This window comes from Archocentrus centrarchus, unplaced genomic scaffold (assembly GCF_007364275.1).
Source record: "Archocentrus centrarchus isolate MPI-CPG fArcCen1 unplaced genomic scaffold, fArcCen1 scaffold_48_ctg1, whole genome shotgun sequence".
Lineage (NCBI taxonomy): Eukaryota > Metazoa > Chordata > Actinopteri > Cichliformes > Cichlidae > Archocentrus > Archocentrus centrarchus.
Genome location: NW_022060272.1, coordinates 975,073 through 998,630, shown reverse-complemented (window position 1 = coordinate 998,630; position 23,558 = coordinate 975,073). Strand labels below are relative to the sequence as shown.

Genomic DNA, 23,558 nt, shown 5'->3' with positions numbered 1-23,558 from the left:
AAACAGCATAGCTGCATTTCTGTAAATGTGGGAAAAGACTGACATTTTACCCTGACGTCCAAATGAAATTTAAAGTTGCAGGTTTCTAAATCAGTTCGATATTTTCTTAATATTAAAAAATCCACGGAAGCCAATTATGGACAGAAAAGGGCAATACATAAAAAGAAGGCAGTCAAATATTAAAATTAAAAAAAAAATGGAGTAGAAAAGTCAAAATGTTGAGATCAATTTGCAAAACATTTGTAATCCATCCATCCATTCACTTCTTACACAATAAGAATTATATGAGTAATATATAATCTGTGCTTATATGGTGCCTTTCAAAACACAACTGCAACGTCATTTTCATTTAAATTATTAGAAAATAAAGTGCAATATAGAACCGCTTTAACAGTGGCAACCTGTTTGAATGGTCCTCACTGAGTTAAGTGACCTGGAAGTATCTGCGTGGTATATATAGAATAGAATGCCTTTATTGTCATTATACAGGATGTACAATGAGATTGTAATAAGAGCTGTTTGAAATTCTGCTTAGGAAAAGAGCTTCAATGCTTCCTTTATTACCTCCTTTAGCAGAGGATACATCCTTCATGAAAGGACAAGAGAAAATACCGTCCCACAATTCATAGCAACACAACATCTGACCGTTCATGAAAACAATCAACAAGACTGTAACTGTTAATTAGCAGCATTTTCCATTTCATGCCATAACCTGCTGATATCCTGTGAATTTTCCACAGCAAGCTGTTAAATGTGCAGCTGAACTCTGAACATTATACTGTTGGAATCAAATCTGCTTCTTGTCCAATTATAGTTTTATCTTAAAAAAACAAAAAAAACAATCATGCTGTATGATTCAGTTTGCATTCGTAAGGGCTGTTGTTGCATTTGGGACTTTTTAGGATTATCATAAATGAGCTTCCAGTTTGGTCCAGCTGTGATAAGAGATTGATGGGAGAATCCACTGATTACAGTCCACTATGATTTATATACGTTGCCCAGCCAGTTCCCTTCATTAATAACAGCACTGTGCCAAGAGCAGGCCCGATGAGGGAGTGTGTAATTTTAGGCTTATTCACCAAAATAACACAGTGTAAGATCAAGTTTTACTCATGTTTCTCTCTGAAAACAATTCAGATAAAGGAAAAATTCACATTTTTGAAATGAAGGATGACTTCTGACTGAAACTGCTGGGCTGTGTGTGTGAATGAAACTCAAGTGAACTGCAGAATTTATCCAGTGGAAAAATGTATCATTACAAACTTCTCCACCAAATGAACCTGAAACCTGTGTGGAACAGCTGCCTGTACGATGCAGTCACATATTACAACACTCTGACAGTGTGTTAGTCGTCTGACACATTCCCATTAATGCTGCATTTTGACAGGCACTTCACTTTCGTTTGTCAGTGTTGAGTTCGCTCGCTGTCTGCGCATTGCTGAGGAAAAGACGACTCGGTCCAGTTATTACTGAGGAGCAGAAGTAAGCTCGGTTCGGCTCTAAACACTCTGCCTGAGAAATGAGTCACGAGTTTTAAGATAGAACTGTACAGTTTAAGCGTGATCTTAACACATGATGCGTAAAATCACACACATCATCTGTGATCTTACATTTTAACACACTGCTGTCCAGTGTTAGGTGAAATGCAGCTGTATACAGCAGTCTGCAGCATTGTAGTCTTTTATTTATGTAGTTCAAGTTACCAGTGCAATGCTAGTGTGCTAGCCAAATGATTCCACTCTTCCCTTTCTAAGATGGTCCTCCATCTCATGAGGCCAGAGGTCTCTCATGCACAGGACCCCCCCCCCAGTTTGCCTAACAGCAGTGCATCGGAGTGGATGATGCAGTTCTTTATATGCTACACAGACTTAGAGGAGCCAGGATGCTTCATAGACTGTTGTTCTATTTTTAACTTTTCATGTGTATTCAATCCAGCCCCTCATACTGAGAGACAACTTTGAGGGACGGCTGTGGATCACTCCCTGATGTCCAGGGTGACAGAAAGACCTCAGTTTGTGAGGCTGGGGAGCTGTGTCCCTGGGATGATGAGGTGCAGCACAGGAGTCCCACAAAGGACCATTTTAGCCCTATTCCTGTTCACACTCTGTACAGCGGTTTTAAGTATGACTCAAAACCAAATTCAAAAGTTAATTCAGGTGTCCAATTAAAAGTCTACTTAATAAAATCAATATTGTTATAACCCCAATTCCAGAAAAGTTGGAATGTTGTGTAAAATGTAACAAAACTGGAATGCAGTGATTTGCAAATCTCATAAATTCATATTTTATTCACAGTGTAACAGAAAACACATCAGATATTTAAAGTGAGGAGGTTTACAATTTTAAGAAAAATATGAGCTCATTTTGAATTTGATGACAGCAACAGATCTCAAAAAATTTGGGTGAGGGCAGCATGCCAACCTCTGTTAACAACACTCCATAAACATCTGGAACTGAGGAGACAGTTGCTGGACTTCTGAGAGAAGAATGTTGTCCTATTTTGTCTGAATCAGGATTCTAGCTGCTCAACAGTACTGGAGTTTATTTGTCATATTTTATGTTCGCTTATGCTTCAAATGTTTTCAGTTGTTCAAAAGTGTGGACTGTAGGCAGGCCAGTTCACTGCCCAGACTCTTCTACTTGAAGCTGTCTTGATAGCTGCAGTGTGTGTTTAGCATTGTTTTGCAGAAATATGCAAGGCCTTCCCTGAAAGAGATCTCATTTGGAAGGGAGCATATGTTTCTCCAGTCCAACCTGTATATACCTTTCAGCACCAATGACCCCTGTTGACCCCTTTCCAGGGCTGCAAGGCACTAATGCACCCCCATCAGAGATGCAGGTTTTTGTTTTTTGTTTTTTAACTGAGGTCTGATAACAAGTTGGATTGTCTTTCTCCTCTTTAGTCTGGAGGATGTGGTATCCATGTCTTTCAAAAAGAAGTTGGAAACATGTTACTGTTGGCCAAAGACAAAGAAAGATGGGGGGGGGTCATGTTAGAAGGCAGTGAGATAGAAGGAAAGACAGGTGTATGGAAGTGAGAATATGTATGATGGAGAGAAGGAAGATAGATATATTGTGATATATTGTGTGTGTATGAGAGACCAGGTGGAAGGAAAACAAGGCCAGGAGTACTTGGGATGGATTCAAACTGACAGTGAAATGGAGTAGGAGTAATCCTGGAAGAGTGTATGAATAGTGTTTTGGAAATGAAGAGAGTGTCAGACAGCAGACTGTGAAGCTGGAAATTGAACGGGTGATGTTGAATGTTGTCCAGTGTGTTTGCCCCACAGGTTTGATGTCAGAACAGAAAGAGGGATTCTGGAGTCAGCTGGATGAAGTGGTAGAGAGGGTCCCCAGGAGAGAGATGGTGATTGGAGCAGACGAGAAAATGAAGGGTCAGAGGTGATGAGGAGGTGTTGGGTAGGAAGAAGAATGTTGCACAGAGTTCAGGAGTTAGCACAGGCTCTGGGTGGTAGGGAAGAGTTACCAGATGACTGGGAAAGTACAGCTGTACTGCTGAGGTAAACTACCAAGAAGGTGTTTGGTGTTTCCTCTGGACAGAGGAAAGAGAAGAAGGAGACTTGGTGGTGGAGTGAGGAAGTAAATCAGAAGTACAGGAAAGTATTCAAAGGAAGAGGTTAGCAAAGAAAAAGTGGGAGAGTCAGGGAGATGAAGAAAATAGAGAGGAGTACTGAGAGGCAGGACATATGACAAAGAGAGAGGTGGTAAAGGAAAAGGCTTATAGTGAGTTGCATGTGCGGCTGGACACTAAGGAAGGAGAAAGGATTTGTATTAACTGGCTAGGCAGAACGATTGAGCTGTTAGGGTGATAAAGGCTAGAGATGGAAGTGTACTAACAAGTGAAGAGAGTGTGCTGAGGAGATGGAAGGACTACTTTGAGGGTCTGATGAATGTAGATAATAACAGGAAAAAGGAAATTGGTAAATCAAGAAGTGCAGAGGATTAGTAAGAAAGACATGAGGGCAACTATGATGAGATTAAGATTCCTTTATTGTTACTGCATATACAAGCATACACCATGAAATTCAGGTGCACTACTACAAAACAACTTCTTAGTAGTGAAGAATAAAAAAAATAAAATTTATACAATGCATAAAAAAAGAAATAAATAGGAATGGAAAGGAATGCAGAAGAAGTGTACTGGTACCAACTTTGAAGAACAAGGCTGATGCAGTATTTAGAGTTAAGATTACCCCCAACCCATTTATGCTACTTTCTGGGGTCACCCCTGACAGATTGGGTTTACCTACAGGAGGTCGAAAGGTCACTGCGTTTTCAACTTTGCTAGCACGGTGCTTAATTCTTTTTAAATGGAAGAATGCTGCTCCACCCACAGTATCACAATGGATAAAAGATGTACTACTTAATTTAAAACTAGAGAAAATCAGATATGTGACGAGAGGCTCTGAAAATAGGTTTCACAAAGTGTGGAAATCTTTTATGGCCTTTTTCAACCAACCATCAACAAAGGTCCAGGAATAGCAGGCCTCTGGAGTTTTGGTTGAGCTGTGGATCTGTAAATCCTGACATCGGTGTTTGTAGGTCTTAATCTTTTGTTATATACATTGTAGGTCACAGTACTACAATGTGGCAGTGGCGCAGTGGGTAGGCGCTTGCCTTGCAGCTGAAAGGTTGCAGGTTCAAGCCCCTGTCCCTGTGCTGTGTTGTGTCCTTGGGCAAGACACTTAAAGCACATTGCCTAATGGTAGTGCCGGTCTCCGGCTGCATGACCACAGATGCTCGTCTCTGGATGAGTGATCTGGAACAATCATTTTGTTGTGTGCACAATGACAATGAGTTGAATCTAACATCTAACTTACAGGGATGTTGGTTGGTTGGTTGGTTGGTTGTTTGTAGGGTGGGGGTGGGTGGGTTTGTTACTGTTTTTTTTTTTCTTTCTCTCTTTTTAATGTAAAAACCTTAATAAATACATTAAACATCAAGAACAAGGCTGATGTGCAGAGGTGCAGTAATTACAGAGGGATGAAGCTGATGGGCCATACCATGAAGATATGAACAAAGTTGCTGAAGGTAAGAAGTTAAGAAGAGAGGTAATGATCAGTACGCAGCAGTGTGGCTTCATGCTGAGAAAGAGCACCACAGATGCAATGTTTGCTTTGAGAGTGTTGATGGAGAACTTCAGAGAATGTCAGAAGGAGCGTCACTGTGTCTTTGTGGATCTACAGAAAGCAGATTATAGGGTGCTGCGAGAGGAACTGTGGTACTGCATGACGAAGTCAGGAGTGGCAGAGAAGTATGTGAGGGTGGTGCAGGACATACGTGATAGTGGTGAGGTGTGCAGTTGGAGTGACAGATGGTTCAAGGTGGGGGTGGGATTACATCAGAAATCAGCTTTGAGCCCCATCTTGTTTGTAGCGGTGAAGGACAGGCTTACAGATGCGGTCTGGCAGGAGTCTCTGTGGACTATAATGTTTGCAGATAATACTGTGATCTGTTAGTGAATCAGAATACAGAATAGGGAGCAGGTGGAAGAGAACCTGGAGAGGTGGAAGTATGCTTTGGAGAGAACAGGAATGGAAGTCAGTAGAAGCAAGACAGAATACATGCGTGTGAATAACAGCGAGGCAGGTATAACTCTGAAAATGCAAGGGTAGAGGCAGTGAAGGTGCATGACTTTAAATACCTGAGGTCAACCATCCAAAGCAATGGACAGTGCACAAGAGGTGAAGAAGAGAGCGCAGGCAGGGTGGAGTGGATGGAGATGAGTGTCAGGGGTGATTTGTGACAGGGAACAATATGTAGTGTAGTGAGATGTGCTATGATGTGTGGTTTGGAGATGGTGGCACGCTTGGAGCTGGCAGTGTTGAAGATCTTAAATTTTTCACTGGGAGTGACCAGAATGGACAGGAATAGAAATAAATGCATTAGAGGGACAGTTCAGGTTGAGCACTTTGGACACAGAGTTGGAGAGGCAAGGCTGAGATGGTTTGGAAAGTGATAGAGGAGTGATAGTGGATATACTGGACAAAGGATGTTGAAGATGGAGCTGCCAGGCAGGAGGAAAGGAGTAAGACCTCAGAGGAGGACATGCAGAGGGTTGGTGTGACAGAGATGCTGGGGACTGGATTAGACTGAAGATGATCTGCTGTGGTGATCCCTGAAGGGAGCAGCTGAAAGAAGAATAAGATGAATTTGAAAAATGTTTCTCTAGCTGTTTCTTATCCATCCAGCCTTCTGTTGCCCCTTCTGTTGAGATGTGTGCCACAATCAAATTCAAAGTGAGCTAATGTTTTTCATGAAATACTAAAATGTCTCAGTTTAAACATTTAGCAGGGTCTATGTTCTATTGTGAATAAAATATTGGTTTATGAGCTTTGGAAATCATTCAGTTCTGTTTTATTTACATTTTACAGTGTCCCAACTTTTTGGTTTGTATATAAAGCTCTAGGAATATTGAGGTTGTGCATGATGTCATGCACACATTGCTTTAGAGTTGTCTGCCATATTGGATGCGATACATTCACGACAACAACTGGTACTGTATTCACACATTGTTTACATGCAAATTATTGCAGTTTTTTTCACAATGCCGATGTTCTGCTGTGGTGTTGGCTGCAACAATCATCAAGGACAGAAAGAGAATCTTTTATTGCTTCCTGCTGATTTGGACAGACGAAGATGCTGCGTTGCAGAGTTGAACTGCAAACAATGGGAGCCTTCAGTTTACAGCAGAACAGTGAACACTTGGAGGTAAGCATCTTGCAGAATGTTAAGCCATTCACTGATTGTGTATATGATTAATTTTTGGACTTAATAAAAAATGTGTACAGCACTGTGCGAAATTCGCAAGCCACCTCTAATTTTTGCTGGGAAAACTGAAAAGCGATTCATTTACAGGCTGCTAGCAACAAAGTGCAGGCAGTTATCTGTTTTTAAACTTTTCATTTAGTTTTCACTGGCAAACAAAAAAAGACAACTAAAAAAGAGAAAAACACACAAACACATGCATGCGCGCACACACACACACACACACACACACACACACACACACAATTGCACATATTTTATATTCCATTAAAAATTGTGAGTGAGTGAGCATGTGTATGAACTCACTGTGAATGTGCACTGTGTGGATATGCAAGACATCAATAAATAATAATAAACATAACAACAATAATATCACCACCACCACCACTGCTAATAATAATAATATAACAATATATTGAGAAGAAGAGAAAGGAATAAATAAATACTTTAATTAATTAATTTCAAATAAATGAAGAGATAAAGATATTAATAAAAATATGGTGAATGAACTAGTTCTTATATAGTTCTTTTCTACTGCTTTAAACAACATGTTTGCATCTCACACATTCACACTCCGATGGACACATTGGGAGCAACTTGGGGTTCAAAATCATGCCCAAGGATACTTGCCATGCATTATTTTTATGAATAAAAATAAAATAATAATGGGGGGGGGGGGGGGGGGGGGTGCTTGGTGGGAACTGGGAAAACTATGACCCTGGACACTTGATATGGCACAGAGTGATCCTCATTAGGACTACCCTCATGTTTTTGAGAGGGGGGGTGTCATTATTGGCCAGGTCAGCAGTGCTTTTTTTTTTTTTATTCAATAAATGATTCTTTTATCGTTTACAGTGTTGTATATGGTGTACAAGTTATTCTTGTCTAGACCATTTACAGCCGCTTCAGACCCTAAAGAGGGAGTCTGTTTATTGAGGAAGGAAGTGATCGGTCTAGTGGATTGTTTCTGAGTGTCTCTCAGTGACCTGGCCTACCTTCCCACAACACAATGACCCAAGGCTCCCTGCCAGCAACTTAGAAAACAGTATTCACGTTTTCCTGCTGATTTGGGCAGACGAAGATGCTGAGTTGCAGCGGTGAACAGTGGGAGCAGTTTACAGTAGATTATACAGTAAACACTTGATTGCAGGGAAGTATGGGTAGAGGGGACCGATGTGCAATCCTGACTTTTCCAGTCTGAAGTCTTTGTGAAATTGTGGAGCAAACTGTCCCTACACCTTATGTGCCTCATCCTCATGGTCTACACCCACCCACACCTGTGACTCAAAAACAAACAGAAGTATATAATGGAATAAATATTTATTGATAAAACATAATTCACAATATTTCAATTTTTGAAGATGTAATTGAGCCGCTTTCACCTTGTGGCACTTATGGAGAATTTCTTGACCTCAACACAACAGATGTGTTTGTGAGTTTTAGCAGCATCACGATGCAGTAATTCTAACTGCCCTCATGGAAAACCACCGTTTGGACTTTGGCTGTTTGACTCTCAACAGTCTGCACCAGATTTTTTTGTTTTTTAAAAAAGTAAAGCATTAAGTAAGAGATAGCTTAAAACACAGTGACTGACATCCTACCATGAATCAACTAATCTACTAACCAGATCTTTGTTCATGCTAAGAGCTGTAGAAATCCTTGTTACATTCATTCTTCAGATAATTTGAATTTCTGATTTTGAACTTTATATAACTTGTGGCTGGGGTAGGTTCTATGCTTCAGCCTGGCAATAGCTGGGACTCTCTCCAGTTTTGGCCAGATATCTTTGCTTTGTTCCTGTCAGCTTCTGTCTCTTGTCATTTTTGTTTTCTGCTGGGCTGGTGTGTGATATTTTGATGGGCTTGTGAAGTTTATTTCCACATCTATGGCAAACAATTATTTCTCTGGCTTTACAGTTTGTTCTCACTGTCTTAGCACATCAGCATAACTCACCAAGCCCAGCTTTGCAGGTGCAGCATCCATAAAGAACTGTGCCATCCTTCTGAACCATTACCCACAGTTTTAGGAGCTCTCCTGACATGAATCCCTGACCTGGATTAAATTACTTTAGTCAGTATGCTTAAGCGTCTATATCCCAATCAGAATGCTCGAGATTCCTGAGAATTCCAGAAGAAAGTGGAAATCTGAGCAACACTCAAAACACCTTAATTTAGCTAAAACCCCAAAACAAAACAATTTATCTTATACAGCTCTATCATTTAAATAGTATCAGTTATAAGGTATTTTAATTTTATGATCCCCAATTGTGCTTTCAAACAATATTTGACCATTAAAATTTTTACGTTTGTATTTGTTACTGTTATGTGACACTAATTGGTCAACTGCTGTCCATGTGCTATCTACCTATTTTACTTTGTTTCTGCCTACTTTTGTTTGAATAACTTAATAATTTTGACAACTAACCCTTCCCATGCCTGTTAGTAGTTCTGCTTTGTGGAGTCCATCTTTGGTTGCTACAGCACACCTTCAGACAGATTCCACCTCAGAGACCAGCTAGCATCAGCTGTCACCAATGGAGCCAGCCATGGTCACCTTCACCCACGATGAGGACCCGTGGCCCTACTGAGACCTGGCTTGATGACACTAGTAACATAGAGCTGAGTGAAACATCACCACTAAGTTAATTTTGAACACTGCACCCATACAAACAGGAGGGGTGGAGGGATCGCTGTTATATATAAAAACATTTTTAACTATAAATCTTTCTCATTTTACAATTTTCTGCGTTTTGAATATTTAAGTTTAGTACTTAATTCAATATTACTCCTCATTTGCTATGTGGTGTATATAGTGTGTTTTGTGTTCATATTTTTACTGTTCCATTTGTATATATTGAGACATGTTTAAAACAAATTTCCACTGCTTTGCAATGGACAATAAACTTTTCTGATTCTGATGCTATATGCTGTATCATGCTGAGACATGGCTTCCTGCAAGAAAATGGTGAAGTTCTTTCCAAATTTACAACAAAATGTGACTGTATTATTATCTCAGGTGAGTTCAATATTCACACTGACAACAGTAACAACTCAACAACCAAACAATTCAGTTTATTAGAATGTTTGCAGTTTAAACAGCATGTGACTGGACCCACACATGAAAAGGTCAAAGAAAAGGTCACACACTTGATCGAATTTTTTCCAGAAGCCTCGATGTCACCCTAACCCTAACCCCTAACAATCACAAATGTTCTAGATGTTGCTGTCTCTGTTCATTATTGCATATTTCAGAAAAATAATAATTCTTTATTAAAACAAATACAAACCAATTCATTAATAACTGTGATATCAATGCCAGCACAGCTAATACATTTATTGGTAAATTTTCAAAGTGTACATTACCGGTTTTGTCATCATGCGATGAAATGATGGACAATTAATCTGATGCCATTTCTCAAATTATTGCTCCTGTCAGAATGATTAATGTTGGTGCACGCTGGAGAAACTGAAACACTAAAGCCGACAAAAGGAATCTGCAGGAGAGCTGAGAGAAAATATAGAAAAAATAAACTACAAATTCATTTGGAAAAATGCACTTTACTGCTACAGTAATGAAATAAAATCAGGCAATCCTACATCTCCCAACTGATTAATAAGAATCTGTCTAATTCTGCTTTTCTATTTTCATCCACTGACAAACTACTCAATCCCTCCAAAACCACACCAACTGAATTTCTCTCAGCAAATAACTGATGAATTTGCTTCTTTCTACAAGAACAAAGTTTCTAATATTAGAGGTAATATCTCAGCCTCTCAGCGTCATTTCTCTAGCATTCAAATTACTGCCACAGTGTTCATATTCTCACCTGTAAACTCTAAAGATCTGGAAGAAAGTTTTGCACATCTTTACTCGACCCCATCGCCACCAAACTATTCAAATCTATATCTCATTGTTTTACAAATCAGCATCAGTAAATATTATCAACAGCTCTCTACAGTCTGGCACTTTCCCCATTTCTCTCAAATGTGTTTAATGAGATGGTAGTGAGGCAGGATGTGGACCCAAATATGCAGAATTCAGAGTCAGACATGGACTCGAAACACAGGTTTTATTGCTGATGCAATAAACTGTAACCAAGAATTAAACTAAGAAATTCTGAAGCTATAACAAAAACCTGACCAGGAACTAAAGGGTACAAAACTCAATACTGCAAAACCTACAAACTAAAAATCTAAACCAGAAGCTGACAACGAAACCAAAAACCACAAAACACAGGGCAAAAAGCCCAGGATCATGACAATATGCTGTAATCACCGCTACTCAAGAAAAATAACTTAGATCCACTGGTAATTAATAATTATAGTCCTATTTCTAATGTTTCATTCCTCAGAAAATATCTGAAAAAAATGTTTACCAACAACCAAATGAATACCTCACAGGCTTTATGCTAAGTACCAATGAGGGTTCAGAACCAATCATAGCACAGAAACAGCTCTTACTGAAGTCATCAATGACCTAAAGATCCACAGCAATTCACAGAGAGTTTCAGTTTTAGCTCTTCCTGATCTCACTGCTGCTTCCACACTTGTGGATCATCATGTTCTAATTCAAAGGCTTCATGGCTCAGTTGGTTTAACAGGTCAGGTTATTTAAAGGGTAGAATTTTTATGTTTCGATTATCAGTTTTAGATCTGCACAAATCAAAATTGAGTCAGGGGCTCCTCTAACCAGCAAGCATAGAGGAGGAGGCCTGGCAGTTTACACCAGCAAGGTGGTTTCAAAGGTCTGCATACCAGACACGGAGCCACTGATGGGGAGATGTCATCCCTTCTACCTGCCACGAGAGTTTGCGGCAGTCATCATCCTGGCTGTATAAGTACCGCCAAGGGCCAATGAGAAGGAAGCTATGGAGGAACTGTACAAAAACATCAGCCCGTCAGATGGCTCATCCAGAAGTATTCTTCATAGTAGTGGGGATTTTTAACCAGGCAAGTCGCAAATCTGTCCTCCAGATTTCTATCAACATGTGGACTTTGCAACAAGGGAAGCAACTCAATAGACCTGGTGTACACGAATATTAGAGAGTCATGCAAAGCTGTCCTCCTCTGTCATGTTGGCAACTGACCATCTACAGTGCTGCTCACGCCCATGTACAGACCCAGGGCAAAACAACAGAGACCTCCCATTAGGAAAACCAGAGTCTGGTCACAACATGCTATTCCCACACTGCAGGGCTACGACACAGTGGGACACTTTGAAGGATGGAGACTTGACCTGGAGGAATACACTGAATCGGCTCCCCCCTTCAATCAGTTCCAGTGAAGAAGATACTCTCTAGCACCATGGAAAGCTGCATGGCCCAACAACATCCCTGGGTGGGTCCTGATGTGCTGTGCTGAGCAACTAAAAGATGAAGAACACCTCTCTCGACCCCAGAGCCTGGCTGAGAGCTGCCATCATCCCTGTGCCAAAGAAGGACAACCTGGCTGATCTAAATGAATACCACCCCATGACACTCACACTAGTGCTGATGAAGTGACTACAAAATAGACTGTTCCACTGAGGATGCTATCTCCACCACACTCCACCTCATCCTGTCCCACAGGAGGGTGGAACTTAAAATAGGACCATCTCACAGCCTGTTTTAACTCCTACCATCTAAGGTTCACAAGCATCAGCTGTAGATCCAGCAGACTCTTCAACAGCTTCTTCCCACAGGCTGTGAGAGCACTAAACAAACTGTGACCTTCTTTAAACATTTGCATAATCATTATTCATATTTTAGTTCAATTGTTTTTAGCTTCATTTGCACTGCTTTGTTCCAGGCTGCAGAAATGACAATAAAAAATCTTGAATCTTGAAAGCGGGGTTGTTAAACTATTAGAAAATATATCGGTCCAGCTCAGGATATTATCACGCTTTCATCACACGTTCTTGGTTCCAGACCAGCTAGCTTGCAGGGCCGGAGTTGAACCCGTGTTTCGGCCGAGCACCGAGTGCGTTCGCGGTGGAAAAAAACGTTGAACGGTTCGAATACTGGCACCGGCGCCCGGTCGGTGCTAAGGGCCTCAGCGCCGTGGCTCCTCCTCCTCCTCCTCCTCCTCCTCTGCGCGCTCACAGACTGGGACTGGGACTCGGAGCACAGGGTTGTGTTGTTAGTGTTGGTGTCGAGCAAGTTGGTTTATCAGGCCGAGAAGCGGTGCTTTCAGAGCGGACAGGATCCTGACGGGAGTCGCGCGGAGCCTCTTCTTCGGAGTGTAACACGTGAGTAACCCGCTGCCCTGCTGCCGTTTGTCCGCGGCGGGGAGCGGCTCCCGCTCCTCACAGCCAGGCGTGAATGGAAGGTTGTGAAAACGATCACATGTGGTTGTGGTTTGTAGATGTTGTGAGATGACGGGGTTAGTGATGTGGCGCTTCTGTTGAGCGAATCCAGCCTCCTGCTCTGAAGTACCAACTCAGCCAAGCATGTTTCATCTCTTTGGCAGCGAAGCCCACAAAGACCAATGAAAAACTCATAGAAGAAAGTCTGTGGGAGCATTATCTGCTGCAAACTGCGTCAGCCAGGCATGTGTGTAAAGCAAAGTGAATGTGGTTCAAAGAGAAACTGAAGCAAACCTGATGAACTCCTTCACTGAGCTGCTGCTGGCCTCAGTGTCAAAGTGCAGCTTTATCTGTTAGATACAATCAGAGCAGGATCTCTGCGTGGCCACATATTTATTTTCTTTTTGCAGTTCATGCCCGACTATTTAATGCCTGATACTGAGGAAGACACTTCCCTTTAAATGCACACATACAGATTACTTAACAGGACACGGAATGTGCAAGAAAAATACTAAATGTGAAACTAAAAAGGTTTTACAACTGTTTGGCACTGGTTTTAATGGTTTTACAACCAGTGCCATTAACCCATTAGAAACCTGCAGTGACACCGGTGTTACAGTTTGGCATATCAAGCAAATTTAATTAAATAAGTTTGTAGTTTAAAAGATTTTTGAAATTCTTTATAAATTTTTCTTGAAAGAGAAATGTGTGTGGGCCCTTATGGGTTAATGTAGTAGATAGAAGTCATTTTGTAAGGTATTTAGTGAGGAGGTGTTATTTGTCTGTCAATGGAGTCAAAATTGTTAAAATAAAAAATGTTATTTTTTTTTTAACCACAAAATACAAAGTACCACAAAATCTGTGACGTTCCATTTGTGGAACATGTGGGTCTTTTCTAATGAAGCTGTCCTTCAATTGTGACTGAAATAGTTTGACAGGTGGTCCGTGCCCACCGTTCACCTGTCTGTTTGCGTGCCACGGTACTGCTCTCCTTTCGTTTTGCATACCTGAAGCAGAATTCATGCAGCCTCAGGTGTGTTGGTGTGTGCAGAGTGAAGGATTCTCAGTGTGTAACCTATGCACACGTCCGTTTGTCAAGTCTTCCAAAAACAAGCAAAAAAGCCCAGCAGTGAGTGGTCCAAAATGATGATATGTGTCAGTAGACTGCTGATTGGTTGAAAATGGACATGAGCAGAAAAGGAAACAACAGCACGTTCACTGCAAAAGGGAACAGGCAGGAAGACATCAGAGGTCAGAAAAGCAGCGTGACAAACATGCAGTGGACAGTTTTCATTGTTTTTCACACTCAGTGTGAACTTTGTATGCTGTGATTTTGGCCTTCTCCACAGCAGGAGCTAAATCTAAAGGACAAACAAAAGCAACAGCAGCACCCAGCGGGGCAAAATCCACCCGTCGCACTTTATTAATCCTGGTCACTGTCACCCAGTTATGGAGCGACACCATTTTTCTATTTTAAGTAACAGTGACCTTGATCTTGACCTCAGTGACCCCATTCACAATCCCAACCTTCCCTTGGTCATAAGCTATCTACCCATGAAATTTGGTAAATGCAGGCCACACAGGTCTCGAGTTATTAAGCGGACACTTCGGTGGATGCTGGCTGGCCCGCCATGGGTGTTTACATGATAGGTTTGATGGGCGTGTATAGATGAATATGACTAGCTCACAGACCGGTGGGCAACCATGCTGGTACCTTTACATGCTGTCATGTAAAGGTACTTTTTTTTTTTTAAATTTAGAAAACATTTCTGCTATTTTTGTGTCCCCATGTGTAGCTTTAGTTCTTTTTCACTGTGTGTTGAGTATGGTGAACTTAGTGTATAATTATGTGGTGTGCAGTGCATTTCTCAGCAGATGATTAGTTCAACAAGTGTTAAGTTGACAACACAAGACAAGCACAGGAAATAACTGGGTGTGTGTCTTATTGCTCCCATTGCAGTGTTTATGCTGTTTTTGTTTAAACAAGTAGCTGCTAAAAGGACAGCTACTAAAGTGTTACTTTTGAACCAAACCGAACAGTTCTGGAAGTTTGTGGTGTGTGCTCGTGCACCAAAGCATGCCTAAACCTTCACTGATAAGAGTGAAGAATCTTGCTGCGTACAGCGCACCTCACAGCAACCTTTGTGAAAGGGAAATCCTCACCAGCAGTCAGCCAATCGTGCTGAATGAACACCTATATCCCTAGAGGGTGGTTGTTGCATTCAAAGATTTGGCCATGTGCGCCAGTGTATTAGCGTGCTTTGTGAGGTGACGCACCGCTGGCCATTTTCAACATAGTATTCAGTATTATTGTTTTTCCAGGTTCCTGCACTTGTCAGTTGTCCACCTACCAAGTTAGTAATATAATATAATATAGTAATATATAGCTATGTGAACAAGTGAATGCAACTGAAACATTTACATTGAACCTCACTGTGTTGGTACTGTGACATGTGAACCTCTGGCCAGACTGGCAGTGAAACTGCTGGGAGCATATCTGTATTTCTGTGTGAAGCACTTGAAGTAAAGGACTTCAGTGACAATGACACAGCTTTTGGTGATCAGATAATATTCATGTTGGATATAATGGAAGAAAAACAAATTCAAGATAAAATAAAGGCAAGAAATTCTTCATTTGACACTTTTTGTCTCTCCATTTATGCATGTATTTTTTCCCAATGGTGTCACCAGTTTTTATTTTTTTAGGACAGTGTGCTAACTTATTATTATACAGAGCCAATGGCACAGGATCAGGTAAGAACTGTGCCTTTGTTCAGGAGGCTGTTGAGTGTTTTTTTTTTTTTTTATGGTGATGTCTAATATGTTGGCCCAGAAGCTCCCACAGATGTTCGGTGAAGTTGAGATCTGATGGCTGTAAAGCCACAGCGTGAGATTCACATTTAGCGATGCTCCAGTACATTGTGATCTTGGAAAAGACCATTCCCCTAAGGAATGTGTAACCATAAGACACACTTCAGCATGTATTCACAAATTAGAACAATGAAAAATGCCTAAACACTGATATCATATTCTGCCTGACCACGGGTTTAAAACAAACCTAAAGAGATTGAGCTTCAGTGATGGAAACTGTAAAAGTGAAAGTAGCTGTTTTATTTATTATTGCTTGAATAATGACTCCAACAAATCAATCTACCAATTGTTTTGGCTCTAAACTGAAGCTGAGAGAGGAGTCTTTGTTACCGTCTGACCCGCAACCGAGCGTCCTCCAGCTCTCACTGAAAGCAGAGTGGGTTGTGTGTTTGAGGATAGCTTTGTGTTATAAATGAAAATGTGGGTCAATTTTGTGTTTGCATGGTGGCATCAATGCACAGCCAGGATTTTAGCTGCCCCCTCGTCAGAGGTCCTCCATCTCTCCCTCAACATGTGACGCTGCTTCACTCTGGTGTGACCTTAATTACCTTTCCATACACCAGGAACAGAAGAACATGCCTTGTTGGATAGATTGCTGTGCTGCATACAGCAGCTGCTAAGTCTGTTTTCACCTCCATGAGCTCTGCACCAGTTTGACTGCATTCTGCTGTGAAGACTTAAATGTCTCAAACTGTAACTCAGCACCACACCTCTGTTCAATGGAGGAGAGGGCAGATTTCAAACACTTGCCCAGAGTCATCTATGGTCCACAACTTGTTTTCCCTGTTTAGAATTGCCTTCAAGCTAATTTAGGGTTTAATAATGTTTGGTTCTGTTGATCAGATTCACGGTGGATCAGATTATTTTAGTAATCGAGTATTCTATCGATTATTCCACCGAGTAATCAAGTAATCAGATAAGAAATACTTTTGTCTTATTAAGACGAGAGAAAAAACACAAATGAACTGCTCATTGGTTTCATTGGTTTCCATTTTAGAAAGTGTAATTTTTAACTTCAGACAGCATCTGTTAGAGAAACTAAAGCCTTTCATTGTATTTACATAAAAACAAGTTTTATTTTTTTTAAAGAAAACATTTCCTTAAATGTAAAAATGAATAATCACAAGCACAGTAATGTGAAAGACAATAAGTTATACATACAACCTAAACTAAGGCATATAATAAAATTGAAATAGAGTGTGTGGTTGGAAGACCTTTAAAGGAGCATGTGGTGACTGTAATGCAGAAAAGCGAGCAGCATTCTCAGAGCTGAGGTTTGTCCTGTGCTGCGATGCAACGTTTCCTGCTGCACAGAACAGATGTTCTGATGGTGTACATATTCATAATTAATATTAATAATGATTCAGTGTCCAGCCTGGTATTGCTGCCATATAAAGCAGGATGGCTGCTTCCTGATTTAAACATGGTATCAGACCAAGTTAGCCGTTCATCGCCACCTCCTCTGTGTCTTTACTGTAGAGTTTCGCTGTGTTAAACAGTGCTCTCTTCTTCAGCTTGGAGCTTGTTGATTACGTGCTTTGATGAAGGATCATGTTGTTGGTCAGTCATCTGCTTGGTCCATGTTTTTTTATATTCATCTTTTACCACCTGCATTTTGTCCCTATCAGGTTACAACAAATAATTTAGACTTTGGATATTATAGTGTGTGCAGCAGGATTGCATTAGGTAAAATTCAGATAAATCATAAATGAACAGATGACACGGAATGAACAAAACAAAAACAAACAAAAAACCAGTTACACACTAGTCTCAGTCGATTGAAAGAACTCAGATCAGCTGTTCTGGAACCAAAAACTCAGTTTCCCATCTAAAGCCCTATCAATAATAAACATGTAGGAAACTATTTGATGTAGGGCTGCACAATTAATTAAATTGAAATCTCAATTTAAATTAATTAAATGAACATGATTGCCAGATATTGAAAATGCATGCTCAAGTGCTCCCTAAATCATTGCCTGATAATGTGTCCCTGTACCACCCATTTTGAAGATTTCTGGGTGTAGTCTGGACGACTTAGATTACAGTAAGAGACAAATGTGCGACAGATAACAGACTGTCGAAACAAAGTCATGTTGATCAAGAACAAATCATATGCAAAGAGTGCTGTAAAGTTTTACAGCAATCACTGCAATCAAGTGACTTCTGTAACTCTCAGTGAGTTTTCTGCACCTGTCGACAGGTATTTTGGTCCCACTCCCAGCGAGCAAACTGCTCCAGCTGTCTCAGGTTTGAAGGGTACTTTCTCCAGGCTGCATGTTTCAGCTCCTTCCACAGATGTTCAATAGGATTTAGATCAGGGGTCACAGAGGCCACTTCAGGATAGTCCAGTGTTTTGTTCTGAGCCATTCCTGGCTGTTTTTAGCTGTGTGTTTGGGTCATTGTCCTGTTGGATGACCCATGACCTGCGACTGAGACAAAGCTTTCTGACACTGGGCAGCACGTCTCGCTCAAGAATGCCTCGATAGTCTTGAGATTTCATTGTACCTGCACAAATTTAGGAACTAACTGAGCCTCCTCCATGTTTCAGAGTAGGTACAGAGTTATTTTCTTTGTGTGCTTCATTTTTGTGCCTGTGAACATAGAGCTAATGTAATTTGCTAAAAAGCTCTGGTTTTGTCTCATCTGTCCAAAGGACATTCTCCCAGAAGCTTTGTTGCTTGTCAGTTTGCATTTTGGCAACTTCCAGTCACGCTTTTTATGATTTGCTTTCAGCAGTGGTGTCCTCCTTGGTCGTCTGTCATTAAGTCCACTTGAGCAGCAACGGATGGTGCGATCTGACACTGATGTCTTTGGCCTTGGAATTCATTTCTGACCTCTGTGGAAGTTGTTCTGGACTCTTTGGTGTGGTACACACCATGATACCAAACAGCACAGTGATGACTTTTCACCCTTTATATAGGCAGACTGACTGATTACATGTTAGAAGATGCCTGTGATGCTAATTACAGGACACATTGTAACAGTCGTAACTGTGGTGTCTCTTTATGACAGTCTAAGCTTTTCGTTAATGATGTCACCAATGTGTGCCACCGCTCCTCTGTAGAGAGAGCGTGGGAGAAACGTTTGCAGACGGACATTTGGCTTGAGGCGGACTTCTAATTTTCTTAACTTAAATCTTTGTATTTGTCGCGGGTTGTATTAGCACTGCTCGTTTTTATGTATAATAATGCAGCAGCCGTTCAACCGGGCTTACAAGGTTGGTGAAGAATACTTCCATTAAAGGGTAACACTGTGGAATTCCCAGTACCAGTGTGGTTGTGCGTTTTTGGCTGCCTGATAAGTACGCCCGCCGCCTCCTCTTCACCACCGAACACAACCCAGACATTACAACATCTTAGTTTAACACATCCCTGTGGTCAGCTTGCTTCCAGTCTTTAGTAGGAGCACCAGGCCAGTTTCATTAGTTTGACAAAAGAAATAATGAATCAAAATAAAAACAGTTTTAAGTGGATGTGAAAGCTGTGCAATAAAATCAGGTGATAATTGTGATAAATAATGATTATCTCAACAGTTATTAGAATAATTTTGATCATTTTGGCCATAAAAATGCAGCCCTACTCTGATGAATTTGCCACACCATCACATCAGCCAACAGTTCCTTCACTTCCATTGGTTTTTACTTAAATGGCTCAAGTCAAAATTGAGTAGTTTAACTTGGAATCTGCCCAGTTCATGTCACTAAGAATTATTTGGCCTGTTTGTCTTTGACATTTTATGGCCTGTTGTTGCCCCGATTGCTGCTAATGGAAAATCACTAATGGTAAATGAGCTGGCACCCAAACTCAGCATACCTCCTGAGCCACAGCCGCCCCTAATGCTCTAGATCATTATGACTCAGTCCCAAACACCTTCCAGATGCCACAAATGCTCTCTTGAGACCAGGGCCGGGAAAATTAATTTTCCCAAGGAGCCAAGTGAGGAAACTGGGACTATTGTGGAGGGTTGCATCAACAAGCTTATAAAGAGATAAAATGCCGGTGAAAGTACTTCCCTGCTCATGATTGAATGCCGGACAGGTTGTTGACACATGTTGTTGGATCTTTTTTTCTTTTTTTGTTCTAACATCGTATTTGCTCTTGTTTTGTTTCTTAATAAGAAGGAGATGTAAATGTTTCGCTTTGCCAGGTGTGTGAGTGACTCCCGCTCCATGTTAAAATGATGACAGCATCATCTCAACTGCTGCGATTGTGTTATCAGTCCTTTTGTTGAGAAACCAGGGCGTAAATGGGCTTAATGTCGTCATGTTTCATGTTTTATTTACACGGTTTCATTCAGGTTTTATTCACACCTCCTCCTAAATATGTTTCTATTGCTGGCCTATTTTTAGTGGCTAATGTGGGTGAAACAGTCGTGCATACATGGTGACACCTGAGTGCTGCAGGGTCATAGATTAGACAAAGTATCAATGCAAATATTTGTGTCAAAGACTTTCTTTAATCAAGTTGTTCAAGTTACTCGATTAATTGTTGCAGCCTTAGTACCTATTCAAGCAATAAAATTGTCGTATTTCTAGTGATCTGGCGGTATTATTCCCATGACCCTCCGGGCGTCGTCTGGGAAACCAAAGTGTTTTGGTTCCGGGGGGAGTATGGTTGAATAGATTTTCGGGTGGCTGTAGCTCAGGAGGTAGAACAGATCACCTGCTAATTGGAAGGTTGGTGGTTGGATCCCTAGCTGGTCCAGTCTGCATGCAAAAGTATCCCTGGGCAAGAGACTGAACCTCAAGTTGCTCTCCGATGTGGTCATTGGAGTGAATGTTAGATAGAAAGCACTTAGGTGTAGAAAGAAAAAAGTTCTTGTATGAATGGGTGAATGAGGCATGTTGTATAAAGTGCTCTATGAGAACCAGTCAGTTTACTTTAAAAATGTCTTATTAGGTTATGAGATGGTTTAAATGTACCTAGTTTAAAGTTTCAGAGCTTGAACGTGCAGCCATCGCCATCACATTAGGAATAAACAGCAGCACAGAGAATGCACTCGGTGATAAAATATATTAATATTGAAATGTTTATTTTACTACTATGTGTGCTAAACAATTAACAATATTCTGCAGCATTAATCTCTTTCTTATTTGTAACAGTATTGCATTGTTGTTCTCATGTTCTTTATAGATTTTTATCACCATTTTATCCTCATCACCTGAGAACGTCTCTAGGGATAGGCGGCACTCATAGGGATGATTTTGTGAGAAGAGTCATATGACGTGTGAAATCCTCATTTTTATGTGAGCATGCACAGAGCTTGAAGCAGAAAGCCTGGTTTAACAAAGATAGTTGATGGCCCCCGTTGTGATACCCATTGTCTCCAACTGTAGTTGTCAAGTCAGCTAATGCAAAGAAAGCCTGGCTGTGTTGAACTTCCTTCATAGTATAGCCCTATGCTCTTATCTCAGTCTGCTGCGTCATTGAGAGCCACTGAGCTGTGTGGTGTTGTGCCTGGTACTAGCAGAAGCTTTGGAAAAAGGAGGAGGAGGTAGAGGAGGAGAAGCAGGAGGAGTGTAAAAATTAAGACAGGACAATCAGATTAATTTATGCATCACATTTCAGAATGAAACCAAAGGCCGATTGTGTTTCAGCCTCTCAACACTGTTGGGTGTGAATCTTTCTGTTTATGAGAAAAGTTTTACCAGAATTTAGAGAGCACATTCAGTAACCTCAGGGGACTGATGTGCAAAGGCCTTTGCACACATAAAATTTGTGCAAATGTTTCATGTGTTAAAAATATTTTTCGGACTCACCTGTTCTTAATGCAGCCATTCACACTGACCGCGACATTTCACAGGATGAATTTGCGGCATTGATTTTTTTTTCCGATCAAGTTCGATTTTTCTGACTTTTACAAGCAAATAAACAGATCTGACCAATCAGTGCGCTGTATTTAGCAACATGTGAGCTCATAGCTGAAAACATGATGATATAAGGACATAATGAATACAGTGATGTGGGAACAGTAAAATTATACTATTTCACCTCATACACACACCCCCGCAATATCCTAAAAATTAAGAGAATTATAACCGTAAGAAACAATGAGACAGATTAAAAACAAATAATTTAAAAAAGGTTATTAAAAGATCACATCCCATAAATATGAATACGAATACCTTCATTAGTCCCACAATGGGGAAATTACAGTTAACAGGACACCCATCCAAGAAATACAAACACAGAGACAAACACAAACAGGGGGGGGCAGGTGTCTGAGGTCATGCAGCTGTTTTACCGGCTCTACCTTTAGCAGGAAAACAGAAAGAGATACACTGGGATAGGTAGGTTCAAAAAAATCATCTCATAATGTGTTCATTATGAACACCTTAAGAGGTTCCAAAAAAACACCTCAGCAAAGCAGCAGCACATTTAAAGGCTGGAGAGCACTAGGGTGGGTAGGGGAGGGGCTGCCAGCGGAGACGAGCAGGATGCTGTGATGGCCACACAGCTTCCAGACCAGCAGCTCATGATGAGATGGTATAGTCAGCCTTGGTTGCCAGGATACCAGTTCATACAGGTCACAGGGCGGGGCGGGGGGGAAGAGCATCTGTTAACATAACATCTCCAAGAGGCGATTTAGACAGACAGCATCCAAGGCCGTCTGGGAGCCAAATTCCAAATAGTGCAATTGTTTTGGTTCAGGCCGTCATAGCTATTAGCTGACAGACTTACAGTTTTCTGGTTACCTCTCAGAAGTCCAATAATCCGAATTTGGTCTACTCCGCCACGCAGAACAGAGACTCCAACACTCCTCCAGATGTAATCCACTTCGATTCAGCTCTACTGAGTCTGATTGAGTTTGTACTGTTTCTGCATCCCTCATAGGCAGCCTTACTAGGGCCTGAACAGCTGCCAGGATACCAGGTATCCCCAGGTCCAATTCAGGAAAAGAAATCCTGGTATCAATATATATGCCACGTCCACACAGTGCAGCCAGGAACGTTATCTTCCATCCCCACAGGAATCCATAACATAGCCAGCCGGGTGTGTAGTCGGACCAGAGGAAAGAGGGTTCCCCTTCTCCCAATCTCCTCGTGATGAGATTTTGGCCATCAGTAGTGTTGAGAGGCCAGCTGACCAGATCCATAATTTAATTTCCAGTTTGGGGATGTGTGAAGAGACGCTCTAAGCAGCGAAGCAGCAAAAAGCAGGGGTAGATAGGGAAGGCTGGGGAGAAGAGAAAAATGCCCCGATCGCACTCTCAAATACTGTCAATCACAATTTTGCTTACCCACAATTAAATTAAAATGATTGACTGACTGATACTGAAAATGTTCCACCAGTAGAACAAAATCGAAAGCAAATGAAGTGACTAAATGTGTACGTGCAGAAAGTTCTCCTATCGGATAAAATGTACAAAGTATGTGGTACAACTGGTTGTTGTTGGTCTGTCAGTCAGCTGTGGAGAAGAGCAAAGTTATCCAAATGATTCCTGACTTCGTGCCATTACCCTTAATTCATAGCGAAAGCTGGTATTTTACTTCCATTTGCGCTGTTGTTTATGGTTGCGGGCTTACAATGGAGGTGGATACATTGCAAGGATGTTTTAAAAAGCAGCGAGGACAATTCAGTAACAGTGCCTCACCCGTCACTTCTCACTGACTGGGTG

The 23,558-nt window shown here is 41.1% G+C and overlaps 1 protein-coding gene across 1 annotated transcript in view; it reads left to right on the top strand.

Moving 5' to 3' along the window:
* Positions 1-12,870: 12,870 nt before the first annotated feature.
* The window catches only part of LOC115777295 (CD82 antigen-like), a 37,584-nt gene continuing 26,896 nt past the window's right edge, over positions 12,871-23,558 (top strand). The window contains exon 1 of the mRNA XM_030725150.1: positions 12,871-13,013. The gene's annotated coding sequence lies outside the window, so the exon portion shown is untranslated. The remainder of the gene's footprint in view (positions 13,014-23,558) is intronic.